The sequence below is a fragment of the Leptonychotes weddellii genome, chromosome 7, assembly GCF_054177405.1.
Source record: "Leptonychotes weddellii isolate Sample4059 chromosome 7, ASM5417740v2, whole genome shotgun sequence".
NCBI lineage: Eukaryota > Metazoa > Chordata > Mammalia > Carnivora > Phocidae > Leptonychotes > Leptonychotes weddellii.
Window position 1 is genome coordinate 66143021 of NC_138375.1, and position 16450 is coordinate 66159470.

Sequence of the window (16450 nt, forward strand, 5' to 3'; positions counted from 1 at the left end):
TTCTGATTTTGTTATAAAACTATATGACATGTGTCTTAATAATAATTTCTAAGCAACTCCAGAATTGTTTCTTAAAATACTATTCAATACAAAATGAATAATTTGATTCACAACAGGGATTTATCTGGAAAGAAAATTCTAATAACTCTTCCATCCCACTGGGATATTTTGACAAGTGCAATAACAAAAGCTGCAGTTGGCAGTCTACAAGTGATACCTTGGCCTGTCACCATAACTCTGACCATAGGACTTGAATTAGCTTCCACACAGTTTAATAATAAAAGCTGCTGCCTTTGACCCTTGAGGAGATGTTCATGAATAGGTAAGCACTTTTGGTTGTTTGAATTAGAACTCTTTTAAAAAAAAAAAACTATTTCATCATTTTAGACATTCATATAATTGAATTTGTGGCATTTAATGAAAGTCTATTGAATGATAGTGAAACTAGTTAATTCCTTATTTTCTTGAGAAGGTGTATATAATTTAGGATTAAAAAATCTACATCTGTTCCTTCTTCATCCTCCTCCTGAGTATAAGCAGGGCAGAGTGCCTCATACTGTTTCCAAAAAGGTTCTGAGGGAGAAATATAGGGAGAGTGTAGGAAGTCCTAACAGTGTTGACCATCTGTTGACAGAAATGTGAATTAGCTGAAGCTCCCAGGTAATCTGCCTAATGCTCATACTATGTTCAGCACTGCACAACAGAGATATCACCCCTAGGCGTCATTGTGAAATTTAGGGGGCAGTGTTGCTTGCCATAATATTTGGGTGTTCTACTGGCATGTAGTGAGCAAAGGCTGAGGATGTTAGATGCACTGTTAGGAACAACCATGCCTCCTACTAATATTCAAGTAGATGCAAAGCCTATTTATAATTACAAAGTAATGTTAGCTGAACATTAATATACAGTAAATTTTCCCTGAATACAACTAGTATTATTATTAGAAAATTTTACTTGGTTATGTTTGGAATTTTACCAATAATTATTCACCATTGAGAATTTGAAGTTTTCAGCTTAATAAATTTGTTTCGGTCAGCATTCATAGTGATTCTACCTATTGGTGCAAATATCTGATTCCTTCAGTGTAAGTTCTAGAGTTGTCATGTTTAAGCATACACATACAGAAATATACATTATTTCATTATAACTTTATTTTCTTTTATATAATGAGGAGCATTATATCAATTATTTTAAAATTATGTAAGTAGGTTCCTTATTTTATCAACTTCATTTCAGGAGAGTAGAGAAAGACTTTTGAAACAGCATCTATGTGTATGATAGGGTTGAGAAAGAATGTTGATAGAAGTTGCACAGGGAATAGATACTGGAAAGAGTAAAGGTACTTGAGTTGAGTCAGACGACCTGCATTACAATGTAGGCTCTGCTTTGTATAAGTTTCTCTCTCAGGGGAGATTTGAATTGAGCATAGAATTAGTCATCTGTGAAATAAGAATGAACATATATATATAGTATGCATATCTCTTATAATTTATGAGACATAAAAAATCTGTATATGAAAGTTACTTTCTGTAAATTTTAAGGAATGATACAAAGAGAAGTCATTCTTACTATTACTCAATAAATTCTGCAAATGCATTTTTCCCTCTATGGGCTTATTTAATTTCTAAGATGGTTCATCTCTTTATCACAGACACTGGGATTAACCATGATGAAAATAACAGAACTTTCTTTATTCCTAAAGAAACATTTCTAAGCCCATATTTAGAACAAGGTATTGCCCTAAGTCCAGAGGATGAAAAGAATGAGTATGTCACATGTGTTTTGCAGTCCAGTTATTTTTATCATCTGTACATAGTTAAATTTAGCTTCTATACAGAAAAATTCACATATAAATTGTGACTTGCAGTACCTCTTTTAAAGGTGAAATTTTTGATCGCTAATTAATCTACACATTATGGTAAAAAGTTTTACTTTTGAATAAATAATTTAGTTGTATTGATAGTTGAGGATAGACATAGATGTAGATGTAGACACAGATGTAAATAGAGATAGATGGCTTTATCACAGCCCTTTAGGGATGACTTTACTACAAATACCCTCTAGGCTGAATGGTTCCACACATTTATTTTATTTTTTTAAAGATTTTATTTTTATTATTTATTTGACAGAGAGACACAGCGAGAGAGGGAACACAAGCAGGGGGAGTGGGAGAGGGAGAAGCAGGCTCCCCGCAGAGCAGGGAGCCCGATGTGGGACTCGATCCCAGGACCCTGGGATCATGACCTGAGCCAAAGGCAGTCACTTAACCGACTGAGCCACCCAGGCGCCCCGGTTCCACACATTTACAGAACAATATGATCCAAATAAAATACTACTTAACAAGTATATACATCCTTTTAAAAAGTGTGCTTACATTATACCTTGTAGATATAAACTATTATTAATTGATATTCTTGTTTTTAAACAACACAGTTTAAACGACAGATAATGCAAATAAGTAGGTGTTTTTATATAGTGATCAGGGAAAAACAACAATAAAACAAAACAAAACGAAAAACAAACCAAACCTAAAGCCTTAAAGATTTTATTTATTTATTTGACAGAGACAGTGAGAGCAGGAACACAAGCAGGGGGAGTGGGAGAGGGAGAAGCAGGCTTCCCACCGAGCAGGGAGCCCGATGTGGGACTCGATCCCAGGACTCTGTGATCATGACCTGAGCCGAAGGCAGCCGCTTAACGACTGAGCCACCCGGGCGCCCCCAAACCTAAAGCCTTTACAGAGGATATGCTGGACCATTTTGGAACTTTTTACCCACCTCTTACACAGAATACATGACTAAATTTCTCATGAATTCTAGAATGAGGCTAATAGAATTTCTTTAAAAATCACAATGTAAGCAATGTTTCAGAAAATCTATACTTTGGATTTTGTCAATGATAATGATCAGAACTTCCTGGTGTTACATTGTTTCCATATGATTTCTGAGGTGTTTATACTTGTGTTTTTATTTCATTTCATTTTTATTCTGTTGAATTTATTTATTTAAATTGCCAGTGACTCAGACATACCAGTACAAGAATGCAGTTTTTAGGACAACACTGCTAGCCTTCTTTACACCAATCTCAACTAGTCTCCAAAATGGAGTCCTTTTTTCTTTTTCCATCATTTCAATCTTACCCATTGAATTCCCAGCAGAAAAGTACAAACTGAAAGTGTATGCTATGTCCTTTCTAGTGAAAATGGTAAAATCGCATTTTGACATTAAATTTATGAATTCAGAAAACAATTATTGAGAACCACTTTATTTAAGACAGTGTAAAGAATGTTGTATGAGTTGAATTGTGTCCCCCAGAAAATATATAGTGAAATCCCTACCTTCATTACCTCAGGATGTGACCTTATTTGGAAACAGGGTAATATAATTAGTTAAGATAGAGTCATTAGGGTAAGTCATAATTCATATGACTGGTGTCCTTAGAAAAAGTGAGAAACTTGTAGAGATACAGGGAAATGCCACGTATAGATGGAGGATGAGATTGGAGAGATGCGTCTATAAGCCAAGGAATAGCAAGGATTTCCTTTCATCACCAGAAGCTAAGAATGAGGCTTAGAAGAAACTTCCTCTGAGTTCGCAGAAGGAAGCAATCCTGCTGATACCTTGATTTTGGAATTTTAACCTTCAGAAGTGTGAGACAAGACATTTCTATTGTTTTAAAATATCAGTTTGTGGTACTTTGTTATCATAGCCCTAGGAAACTAGTAAGAATTTGGGTACCTAAAGGCAAGGTTCTGTTGTAACAAATAACTAAAAATATAGAAGTGGTTTTGGAGTTGGGTATTGGGCAAAGGCTAGAAGAGTTTTGAAGTACATGATAGAAAATGTTCAGATGCTTTGAAGAGACTGTGGGTAAAAATATGAATGTTAATGTCAATTCTGCTGAGGGCTCAGAGACAAGTGATGAGATCTTTAGAGGAAGCTTATCATCTCTAATACATAAACATATACATATCATTGTCTAGATGCATATATCACCATGAGAACAGATTGTTCCTAGAAATTTAAGTGTTAAAGATGCTTCTGGTAAAATCTCAGATGGAAATAAGGAAAATATTATTGGACATTGGAGGAAAGGTGATCTTTGTTGTAAAGTGACAGAGACTTGACTTGTGCTCTGATGTTCAGTGGTGGAAAATAGAACTTTTAGAGAACACTTGTATCTAGTAGTGTGAATTCCTTTGACATCCCACAGATGACCCACAAGGTTATTGAAAATTTTATACCAGCAGAAACACTGCCATCCTGGATTGAAAAGAACAGAGATTTGGCAAAATGGAGGAAGAGTGACTCCCCAGACAGAGCCCTGGAATAGAGATGTAGGCCAAATGTATCTTCTGGCTTCCAGAGGTTGAGGCAATGACCAGGACTGAGGAGCTGAGGAGCTGAGGCCACCCCTATAGGCTCAGAGAACAAAGCACCAAGCAACAGAAAATTATTCTCAGGCCTTGAAATCTAATGGAATTTGATCTGCTTGGTTTTGGACTCTCTGGGAAATTTTGGACCCTTTTATCTTTTGTTCCTTCTAGAATTTCTTTTTCTTTTTTGGAATTAAATTTTTCATCCTTTGCCTTTTCTTCCATTGCATTTAGAAAGTAGATAACTTGTCTGGTTTCAAGGATTCACAGACAGAGAGGAATTTTGCTCCAGAATAACTCATACCTTGTCTCCTCCATAACTGATTTAGGTGAATTAGATCATAAGATTTGGAACTTTAAGTTGATGATATTTAGAAGAGATTTTGGATTTAAGGTTGATAATAGAATGGGTTAATACTTCTGGAGATATTAGGATGGATGAATCTGTTTTGCATGTAGGAAGGACATGAATTTTGGGAAACCAGAAGGAAAACTCTCATGGATTGATTTGTGTTGCCTAAAGATACATGTTGAAGTCCTAACACCCAGTACCAAAGAATGTGACCTTATTTTGCAGATGTAATTAATTAAATTAAAATGGGGCCATTAGGGTGGGTCCTAATCCAATATAACTGGTGTCCTTGTAAGAAGTGAGAAATTTGGATACAAACACAGAGAGAATGCCATATGAAGATGGAGGCAGAAATTGGAGTGATGCATTTACAAACCAAGGAACCCCAAAGATTTTTGGCCATCACCAGGAGCTAGAAGGGCATGGAAAAGATTCTTCCTCAGAGGGCTCAGAAAGAACTGAGCCTTCCTCAGAGAGCTCAGAAAGAACAACCCTAGCAACACCTAGATTTCAAACTTTCAGTTTCTAGAACTATGAGACAATAAATTTATGTTGTTTTATGCCTCTAGTGTGTGGTACTTTGTTACTATAGCTCTAGGAAATAATAAAAGCACTGTGGGAGAATTGGCCTATGTAAAAGATACACTTAATAACCTGATTAATAATTTATGGTAGAATTTAACATGTATATGAGTAACAATAACATAATTTAGAATTAACAGTTATTATTGTCCAAAAAAGAAGAAATGAAAACCTATGCAGACGTTGGATCACTCACATAAGACTAAAATAATCAAGAAAATTAATCTGGAAAAAGGGCTATCTGAGATCTGCAGGATGTGTTTTTCATTTAATTTTTAAAATATATTTAATTGTCATTATGTATATATTACTGCAAAGTACACTGATTTTAAGTATAGAGTCTAATAAACATTTTAAATGAAAGTATTGACATCATTATAGATTCACATGCAGTTACAAAATATAATACAAGGAGATACCCTATACACTTCATCCAGTTTTGCCTGAATATAACATTTTACAAAAATATAATATCATAACCAGGTTATTGACACATTCCAAAGATCATAGTCACTCTTCATCAGTTTTAATTATGCTCATGTGTATGTATGTGTGTGTGTGTGTATGTATGTATTAAGCTCTGTACAATTTATCATTTTGGTAGTCATGATCCTGAACAGTTCCAAAACCACAAAATCCCTCATGTTACCCATTAATCATAAGCACCACTTTCGCATTCACCTGATCCCTAATCTATCACTAATCTGTCCTTCATATCTAAATTCTGTCATTTGAAATGCTACTTAGATAGAATATTGTTCAATGTAACTTGTTGGGATTTTTTTTTCTCAGAACAATTCTCTGAAGATTCAGTATTACCTGGCATATGTAGATGTGTCTACATAATTCCTTTGTATTACTCAGCAGTATTCCATAATATCTTTATATCTATCTGTTTATGTATCTATCTACCACAGTTTGTTTATTGACCTGTTTAAGGACATCTAGAATGTTTCCAGTTTGGGAATACAACAAATGGAGCAACTATAAACATTAGTGTACAGGTATTTGTATAAACATAACTTTTCATGTCTCTGGAGTAAGTACCGAAGTATGCCACTCTGGATCATGTGGCAGTTGCATCTCAGAGTTAGCTATTAGCAACTTTAATAACATCTATAACTTTAATTCCCTTATGCCATGTAATCCAACATATTCACAAATTCTGGGGATTATGATGTAAACATCTTTGAGGGGCACTATTCTGCTTAATATAATTGTTTTATTTCTTCTAGGACTCATGTCTTAGCATAAATTTTATAAAAAAGCTTGTCTGTTTCTACAGAAAACTTTGCTGCATTTTTTTTGAAGATTTATTTATTAATTTTAGAGAGAGAGAGTGAGAGTGAGCACAAGCCAGAGGGGCAGAGGGAGAGGGAGAGAGAATCTCAAGGAGACTCCACACTGAGCGTGGAGCCTGACGGGGCTCAGTCTCACTATGATGAGATCACAACTGAGCAGAAACCAAGTTGGTTGCTCAACTGACTGTGCCACCCAGGTACCCCAACTTTGCTGCAGTTTTGATAGGGATGCATTAATTTGGTAATAGCTGACATATTTACTATGTTGAATCTTCCAATCCATGAACATGATCACTCTACTTACTTGAATAGCTCTAAAGTTCCTTTCTTAAGCATTTTGTCAAACAGGTACTGTACACATTTTAAGTAATACCTAAATGTTTCATTTCACTTGGAGCAATTGCAATAGTACTGTTTTGTTTTTTTTTTATTTTGGCCTCCATTTGTTCATTGCTAGTACACAGAAATGAAATTTTCAAAAAAACAACAGCTTTATTAGAATATAACTCACAAAACATAATATTCACACTTCAAAGTGTGCAGTTCAGTGGGTATTAATATGTTCATAGGGTTATACAACTATTACCACTATGTCATGTTAGAACACTTTTATCATTCCCAAAGGAATCCCATACCCTTTGAACAGTTAATCCCTGCTCTCATCCCGACTCACAACATATGGCAACCACTAATGTGTTTTCGTATCTCTGGATTTTTCCCAGTCTGGAAATTACATATAAAATGAATCATATAGTATATGCTTTTTTTTGTATTGCTTCTTTGACTTAGCATGTTATCAGGGCTCAACCGTGATATAATATGGGTTAATACTTCATTTCTTCTTATTCAAATAATATTTCATTCAGTATACTGCAATTTGTCCATTCATATGCTGATAGACATATATTTCCAGTTTTGCTACTAGTAATAATGCTGCTAGGAACAACTGTGTACCAGTTTTTGTCTTGACATATATATTCAATTTTCTTGAGTATATACCTGGGTCACATAGTAATTCTATGTTTAACTTTTTTATTGTTAAATCAAAAAGAGGATTTCTTTTTTCTCATGAAAGTGTTTTGACTTTAGTCATGCTTTTTCTGAATCTACTGAGTTGATAATATGGTTTTCCCTTTCATTCTTTCAGTATGGTTTATTATATTACCTTATTTTCAAATGTTAAATTGACCTTGAAATCTAGGAACAAACCCTGCTTGATCATGACATATTATTCTTTTTATATATTGTTGGATTCCCTTACATGGTATTTTCTCAAGCATTTCTAGATGTATGCTTATGAGTGATATTTGTCTATAATAATCTTTTGCTAAATTAACTTTTTTAGATTTTGATTTATGGTCTTATAAAATGAGGTTCTTTCTTCTGTATTATCTGAATGAGTTTCTGTAAGTTAGTGTTATTTCTTACTTGTGTATGATTGTCAGAACATACTAGCAAAGTTATTTAACACTGTTTTAATGGAAAGTTTTGAAATTTGTACATTCAGTCTATTTAATTTGGGGGTAATTTTTATTTACTATGTCTTATTTCAGTTTGATAAGTCATAAATTTGTCCATCTTTGTTGTCTCATTTATTGAGAAAAAATGTTAATAATATATCTTATTTATCTTTTCAGTGTATGTAGAACCTTCACTTTTGTCCTCTTTGTGATATTGATGTTAGGAATTATGTTTTTTTTTTTTTTCCTAATCAGTCTTGCTAGGAGTTACTGATTTTTAAAAGACCTTGTGAAGACACAACTTTGTCTTTGGAGATTGCCATTATTTGCTTATTTCCTCTTACATGATTTATTCTCACACATTTATTATTTGCATTTTTTTACTTAACATGGAATTAATTTGCTCTACTTTGAGGGTCGGAATTTAAACATTTGTTTAAATTCAGATCTCCTCTGCTTTTTAAATAATTGAAGATTATTTTAATCCCCTCTTTCCAATGGGGTCCTAAAGCTAAATATTTTAAGTCTGTTAGACCTCTGATTTGAGTCTGCCAGACCTTGAAATTGTGAGATCACTTGACTATAAGAACTCCAGCATATGATATATCAAGACTGGACACTTAAAATGCACACAAGGACCTCCTTTTGCCATGGATCCCAGATTCAGAACACCTGCTACACAACCACATAGTAAGATGGGATGTGATGTAGATACATTAACTTGGATTTGGTGAAAGGAATTAATGTCATAATTGAAGCTGTATTCTTTCTAATCAATTTTGGATTTACCTGTGCTATCAAATTAGGAATTGGGTAGGCAACAATGAGGCAGTGAAGAGTTAAATTTCCTTGGCAGGATTTAGTAATTATAGATATTGATTACTTTAAAACATCATTGAGCTGACAGGATAAGAAAAGCCCACTTGTCTCACTGTTTGGTCCTTTTATTTCTCACAAGATGGATGAGTTAATAAACAGGGAGCAAGCACTCCCATAAATTCAGCATCTGTAATATTTGTCACCTTTGGAATTACTTGGATGAGAGGAACATCCTTTATGTGAATCCACGGGAGAGGACTAGCAGACTTTCCCTAGAATCTGTATTCCACACTGTGATTAATGCTATGTTGATGTTTAAACAGGCAGTGTCATTAGGCAAAATGCAGTGAGAAAGATCCATGTTTCCCAAGCATGCATCCCAAACATGCTAAGGCTCTTTGTACAGGTTATATAGTTTTGCTCCGTAGCATGGTTTTGTCACTTCTTATTCCTAGTAGGATAGTTTCTAAGAGTAAGAAGTTAAACTGTATATTACACACACTGACACGGACAATTTCTTAAAGTAGGAAGCCTAACTGTCTCCAAGTTAGAAATAGAACTAATGGATATTTTTAATGTTAACATAAAGGTCAACTAGTTAAATTCCCTCACTTTAAAATGGAGGGAACTGAAGACTTAGAGTGGGCATAATGACTATTCTAAGGCTACATGAATATTCAATGGCAAAGCCCCCTAAATACTCCCATCCAAGTGTAGAGGAATTAGGCTTATTTAGTAAATCATGGAGGGTCTATTCTGACATTAGATGGTCCATATTTTGTATTTTATAAAAAATATAATTATAAATATCTAAATTTGATTTAGTCTGTGGATGAAGTACTTTTTTAAGTAAGTAAATGTTCATGCTTCTTCACATTTGGAATTGAAAATTTTGAAAAATATATACAGAAAACAAGGAGGGTTTGGTTTTCTAAAATGTGTCCTGAGTCAATGGAAATCTTAATGTAATAAAAAATGAATATTGTTCAATTGGTATGATTTTTTTTAAATAATAAAGGAATCAGAATCATTAACTTATAATTGTGCCTATTAAAAGGCAAACTGATCTAGCATATAAAACTAAATATTTATTCTACAATATTTGGCATATTATTGACTTCTTGTTCACTTGATGCATGTCTAGATTCTCCTTTTCAAATTAGATGATTGTAAAACCAGATTTTTGGACACACTTAGTATGGAGTTTTATTGTTACATATGACTGGTCATTGGCAGAATCAACTCGATAGTCAGTAAGCATGGCAATCAATGTAAATCTTTATTACCAGAATGACTTTTCAGAATAGTGGACGTGTGTAATGGCAGGAATTTAGTACAGTGTGTATTTTTACTGTTTTGTAATTTGAGATTTTATTATCCTTTTTTAAGAAGAGGCCTGGAAGGTAAACATGTTTACTTTAGTGTCTATATAATTCTAATTCAGTTGGTCAATATTTGTCATAAAAATAATCAAGTTTTAGTTATTAGAATGGCTCATCAAATGTAAAAGTGAAAACTCATGACTTTATTTAAAGGTAATTTTTCCCCTCCCCCAGCATCTCTTTCTGGCTTGCTTGAGGCTAGAAATAGGCAGTACAGAGAGAAGGGGTGTGATCAGCATCTTCTTTGTACTGTGTTCCTTGTCACCCTTTCTTTTGCTGTGCTTCTGACTCTTCCAGAATCTTATATAGGAAATAGCGAGAGAGAAGAGGTTACAAAAAGGATCAGAGAAGTTCTTTTCTAAGTAGCCAAACAAATGTGGGTTTTTGTGAATGTTTAAAGCTAGCTTTTCATTTTTTATGACCACATTTGGTAGTAAGCAAGAAGACTAAAAACAAGAAATCCAGTTTTAATAAACTTAAAAAAAAAAGTGATCATACTCTGAACTGAGATAAGAGATATTTACAAGATCGAACTGACAGAAATTTGATGTTGATGAATAGGGGGGAGTATGCTTTTTAGGAATCTCGCTTTTGTGACTGAGTGATATCTGAAAGTGTAATTTGTGTCATAGATAGGAAGAAAAAACTCCTGGATAATGAGCCATTTTCATAGGTATTTTATTTTTCTGGTGATTCTGACTATCAGAATAATAACCATAATATGTGCTTGACCTTTCCCTTGGCAACACATACACCTATTTAAGTATTTGGGGGTGAGTGGGAAAGGGGGGTTTGTTGTACTAAATAGGAAAGGAAAAAATAATAATTACATGGAATAAATGGATTCACATTAAAGGGATGAGAATTTGGAAGAGTAGCTTTATTATGAGTTGTTGAGTGAGGAAGTGGTTTCTCTATTTGTATGACCTTGTACATTTTACACTTTCCCTGAATAATCTCTGTCTCCTGGCACACTGTTTTCTTCTTCATTGCCATGGAGCTGGACAAGATGAAGATGGAGGGCAATAGTAGGGATGTTACTTATCCTTGGCTCTTTCTAATGGGAAGGACAACTACTACATTGAGTCCAAAATGACATCTATTCCCTTACTAGGCAGATGTATGAATGTAGTGATGGTAACATCCCTTGTATGTCTTCATCAGCATAAGCAATTACATTATAACCAGTTGATGCTCACACTTCTATCGGTCACAAGAAAAAATTCATTTTATATTGCCTGAAGAATTCTATTATTAAATTAACATTTTTTAAAAAAATCAACTTTATTTACTTAAAAAAATCTTGGCTTCAACGTAAGTGGTCATATTCTTGAAATCCAGGCACTTGTATGCTAGTAGTTGCTTATTTTTTCTATTTTATATTAAAATAAATTGACAGCTCTTAAAGTTTTAAATATCCCTCTGTGTGCCTCTTAAGTCATCTTACATACCCATCCTGCGCAATAGTATTCTAGTTTGGAAGAGATGACCATTAAGCTTCCTTATAGCCACAAGATTTCACAGTTTCCTAAAATTTATATTATACATGTACTTCTATTTGTACATTTTATGTATTCATATTTTCATATTTATGAGCATAATTATGTATGGCATATGTGATATTGGTGATTAATATTTAGGTCTGAGCATGGTTGCCACTGTAACAGTGTTGGTAATAAAAATGTATCTATTTCCTCTCATATAAACTGGTATAAAACTAGCTTGACAACACTTCACTGCTTTATAAATTAAGCCCACTGGGTATTGCTGCTTTAAGCAACGTCTTCACGCAGTAAGATATATTGTAGTCTAAGTTTGTTAACCTTTAAGAAAATAAATTTACCCACCAATAGTTTTACATGCTTTTCCTTGGTTTATAGGGTCTTTGAAGATCTGCTGGCTCCTATCTTTCCAGCCTTATCAACTCCCTCTCTCACTTCTACTTTCTTTATATTACAGATATGCTAGTTTGCTCTGAGTTTTCTAAATCTTCACTTGGTTTTAATTCTCATTGTCTTTCCATTTGCCTGATAATACCTTGTTCACTCTTATGCACAACTCCCACTCATTTCACAGTGGAATACCTCTAAAACTATCTTCTAAATAGCCAAGCTATGTGTTGTACCAAATGTACTAAATATACTAAAAATGTACTAAATACTGCTATATATTCTCAAATTGCTGTCTACTTTCCCTTTGGAACATGTAACACACTTGTAATTGTTCACTGTCTATTTCACTGGATGTTTTATTGACTTTATTTTGGTATATAGTTCTGTGAACTTAACACATGTATAGATTTTCATACCATCATCACAATCAAGATAGTAAATAATTCTTGCTGTGCAAAGAACTCCTTGGTATTTCTTTAGAATCATACTAACCCCAAGCCCCTATCTCCTTGGAACTACTGATTTCTTCTTCACAGCTACAGTTTAGTCTATTTGAGAATGCCATATGAATAGAATCATTATAGTATATACATTTTTGAAATGGGCTTCTTTCATTTAGAATAATGCCTTTGAGATTCATCTGTGTCATTGCATGTATCAATAGTTCATTCCATTTTTATTGCTCAGTAGTATTGTGTAGTATGGCTGTACCACAATTTGTTCATCCACCTATTGAAAGATAGTAGGATTGTTTTTAGGTTTTAGTAATGACTAACAGAGTTGTTGTTGTTTTCCCTCCTGTCAATACCTAGGAGTGTGATTACTGGGTCAGATGGTATGCCTATGTTTAACTTTATAAGAAACTGCCAAATGGTTTTCCAGAGTGGACTTGCCATGTTGCATTCCTACTAGTCAAATATAAGAGTTCCTTTCAACTCCTTGGATTTCTTGCTGTGTTTAATGTTAGCCATTCTAATAGGTATACAGTAGTATGTCATTGTGGCTTTATTTTGCATTTTCCTGATGATTGATGGTGTCAAATATCTTTCTATGTGCTTATTTGCCATGTATATATCCTATTTGATGAAGTGCCTCCCCCACCCCCCTTTTTAAGCTGGGTTGTTTCTGTTCTTACTCTTTAGTTTTGAGAGTTCTTTAAAATTTTTTTGCTGGATATATGGTATACAAATAATTTTCCCACTCTGTAGCTTCATCTTTTCATTTTCTTAGGAAATGTCTGTTAAAGCAAAACTTTGGAACATTTGAATAAACTTTTTACTTTAGAATAGTTTTAGATTTACAAAAAATTTACAAATATAATAGGGAGAATCCCTGTATACATACCCAGCATACAATTTTCTCTGTCATTAACAGCTTATGCTAATATAGTACATTTGTCAAAATTAATGAACCAATTTTGATACATTCTTAACTAAAGTCCATACTTTATTCAAATATTATTAGCTTTTACCTTTTTCTCCTTCTCCTTTTTCTCTTCTAAGATCTCATCAAAGATACCAGATTATATTTAGCTGTCATGTCTTCTTAGGCTCTCTTGGTTGACAGTTTCACAGGCTTTCATTGATTTTGATGTCCTTAACAGTTTGGAAGAGTACTGGTCACATATCTTGTAGGATACCCCTCAGTTGGGATTCTTCTGACCTTTTATCATGATTGTACTGAGATTATTGGTTTTGGGGAGAAAAACTAGAGGTAAAGTGTCATTCCCATCATATCATGAGAGCACACATTATCAACTTGAGTTATTTTCATATTAACATGGACCAACTAGCTAAGATAATGTTTGTCCGGTTTCTCTCATGTAAAGTTACTCTTTTCCGGCCTTTTATATTGTACCTTTGGGAAACTGTCACTATGTGTAGGTACATCCCACTTCATTGAGGGCAAAATATCTACATAAACTGTTTGGAAGTCTTCTGCGTGGAATATTTGTCTATTCTCCCTTATGCTTGTATTTATATGTATAATTATATATCAGTATAGACTGCTGGGTATTTGATTTTATACCTGGAGCTCTAAACCAACACTTTATTTTCTAGTTTAAATTGTACACTTTGTCCAAGGGGTGCTCTTTTATTTGGCTCCTGTGTCCTTTTGACATATACCCATCATTGTGGGATTTAGCAATAATTATAAAAATAAAGAATAAAAGTTCTGCTCACCAGGTTCTTTCAGGTTCTTTTTTTAATTTATTTACCTAATTATAACACAGTGGTCAGTGTGTGCTAGGATGGTGGCCATTTGCATGCATTTACTTAAGTTTTTATTCCATTTCATAGATGAGGAAACATAATAAAGTAAGGCAGACAAAGGAGGACAGTGTGGCCCGAATAATAACGAATTTCAAAAGTTTAGTAGGTGATTGCATTGATAGTAGTAGTGAAGTAATGGGCAGGGTGAAAAGTAAGGGAAGATGGATCTTGACATAGTGCACAAGAGGTGTCCAATATGCTGTTGCTGACCAACGTCGCATATTCATTTCCTAAACTTGTTTAGATCTCATACACTTCTCTCCATTCTTATTATCATAGTTTAATCCTTTATTGTTTCCTTCTTGAATTCTGGAAGAGCCCATAACTAGTATTTCTACTTTTAGTCTCATCTTTCTTAACTCCATTCTCTATCAGAGAATATTCCAAAGGCACATTTAATAATGAGAAACAGTTGGGCATTATGAAATATTACAGAATTTGGAAGATTGGTATTCACTTAAATTCTTCTACTCCCTCTTTGGGCAAATTATTAATCTTCTCTGAGCTTTGCTTTCCTTATGTGAACATATGACTAAGCATAGGGTCATTGCAAATATTATAAAAATAGTATCAATGTTATTACTGAGTGCCTTCTGTGGGACAAACACTGTTTAATATATATTTTGTGAATTCTGATTGCCTATCTTGGCATGGTAATCAAGAAACTATCATAATCTAATCTTTGATTTTATATTTAGACATTCAGACCTATCTTTAGGTCTGTAACATTTTCTTCTTTTTTTTTTTTTTTAAGATTTTATTTATTTGACAGAGAGAGACACAGCGAGAGAGGGAACACAAGCAGGGGGAGTGGGAGAGGGAGAAGCAGGCTTCCTGTGGAGCAGGGAGCCTGATGCGGGGCTCGATCCCAGGACCCTGGGATCATGACCTGAGCCGAAGGCAGACGTTTAATTACTGAGCCACCTAGGCGCCCAGTCTGTCACATTTTCTGTCTTCTGGCACTCACTCCCTTTCTGTTACACACACACACACACACACGCAAATGCATACACAATGACACACACAGAGTTAAGACAATATATTTTTTGTCCCAAAATGCAGCAGACTGTTTTACTGTTTTATTGTTCTTTTCATACATGCTCATTCCTTTGTCTGGAATGCCTCATGACCTTTCAAGGCTGAATAATGCCTAGTGTTTATTTAACATTCCTATGAAATGTTTCTTCCTCCAAAGAATCTTTTCTAACCTTCACTCAAATACTCTGTGTTTCTATATTCTATAATCAGAGCATATGTCACTCAGAGCATATTACATTCTTTCATATGTCAGATTGCCCTTTAGGCAGTAAGCCTCTTGAAGTCAAAAACTGTTTTACATATACGCTCCTCTATAGTTAGGATACACTATTAAAAACTACAATTATTAACAACTAATAAATGAACTGACGTAAATGTAGTGGCTCATCCTCTAAATATTTCAGAAAAATATTTTAATCTGAACTTACAAAATTATATTACAGAAAACCCACATTTTTTTTCCATTTGGTAAGATGGCAGCCAAAAAATACTTCCCTATATCTAGCTTCTCACCAGTTTTCTTAGTTAGAAGCATAGAATTCTATACAGAGTTTAGAATAAATCAGGAATTCTACAGATTTTTAGTTATTCATTTTTTCATGCTAAACCAATGGTTATATAAACTCAGCTTAAATTTTAGTACCCTACAGTTTATGAAGGGATATGAACAGGATACAGTCTATTTTTGACTCAACCTAAAAAGTACATTTGGCTGAAATATTTGATTTCATGTCTTTATTTTAAGAATTTGTGGCAGAAAGAATATGTGTATGCATGCACACACATTTCCATGTTTAATTTCATTGTTACTTTGACTACTTTTGGCTTGATATTCAGTAAGTAGCCTTATTTGAACAAATTAATGCTAGTATCTACAGAAAGGATGATAGAAATCAAAGGGTGAATGACCTGTTATGAACTTTTTCATAATTACTTATACATTGAATTTGTAAAAAGTGAAACCAACCTGGGAGAT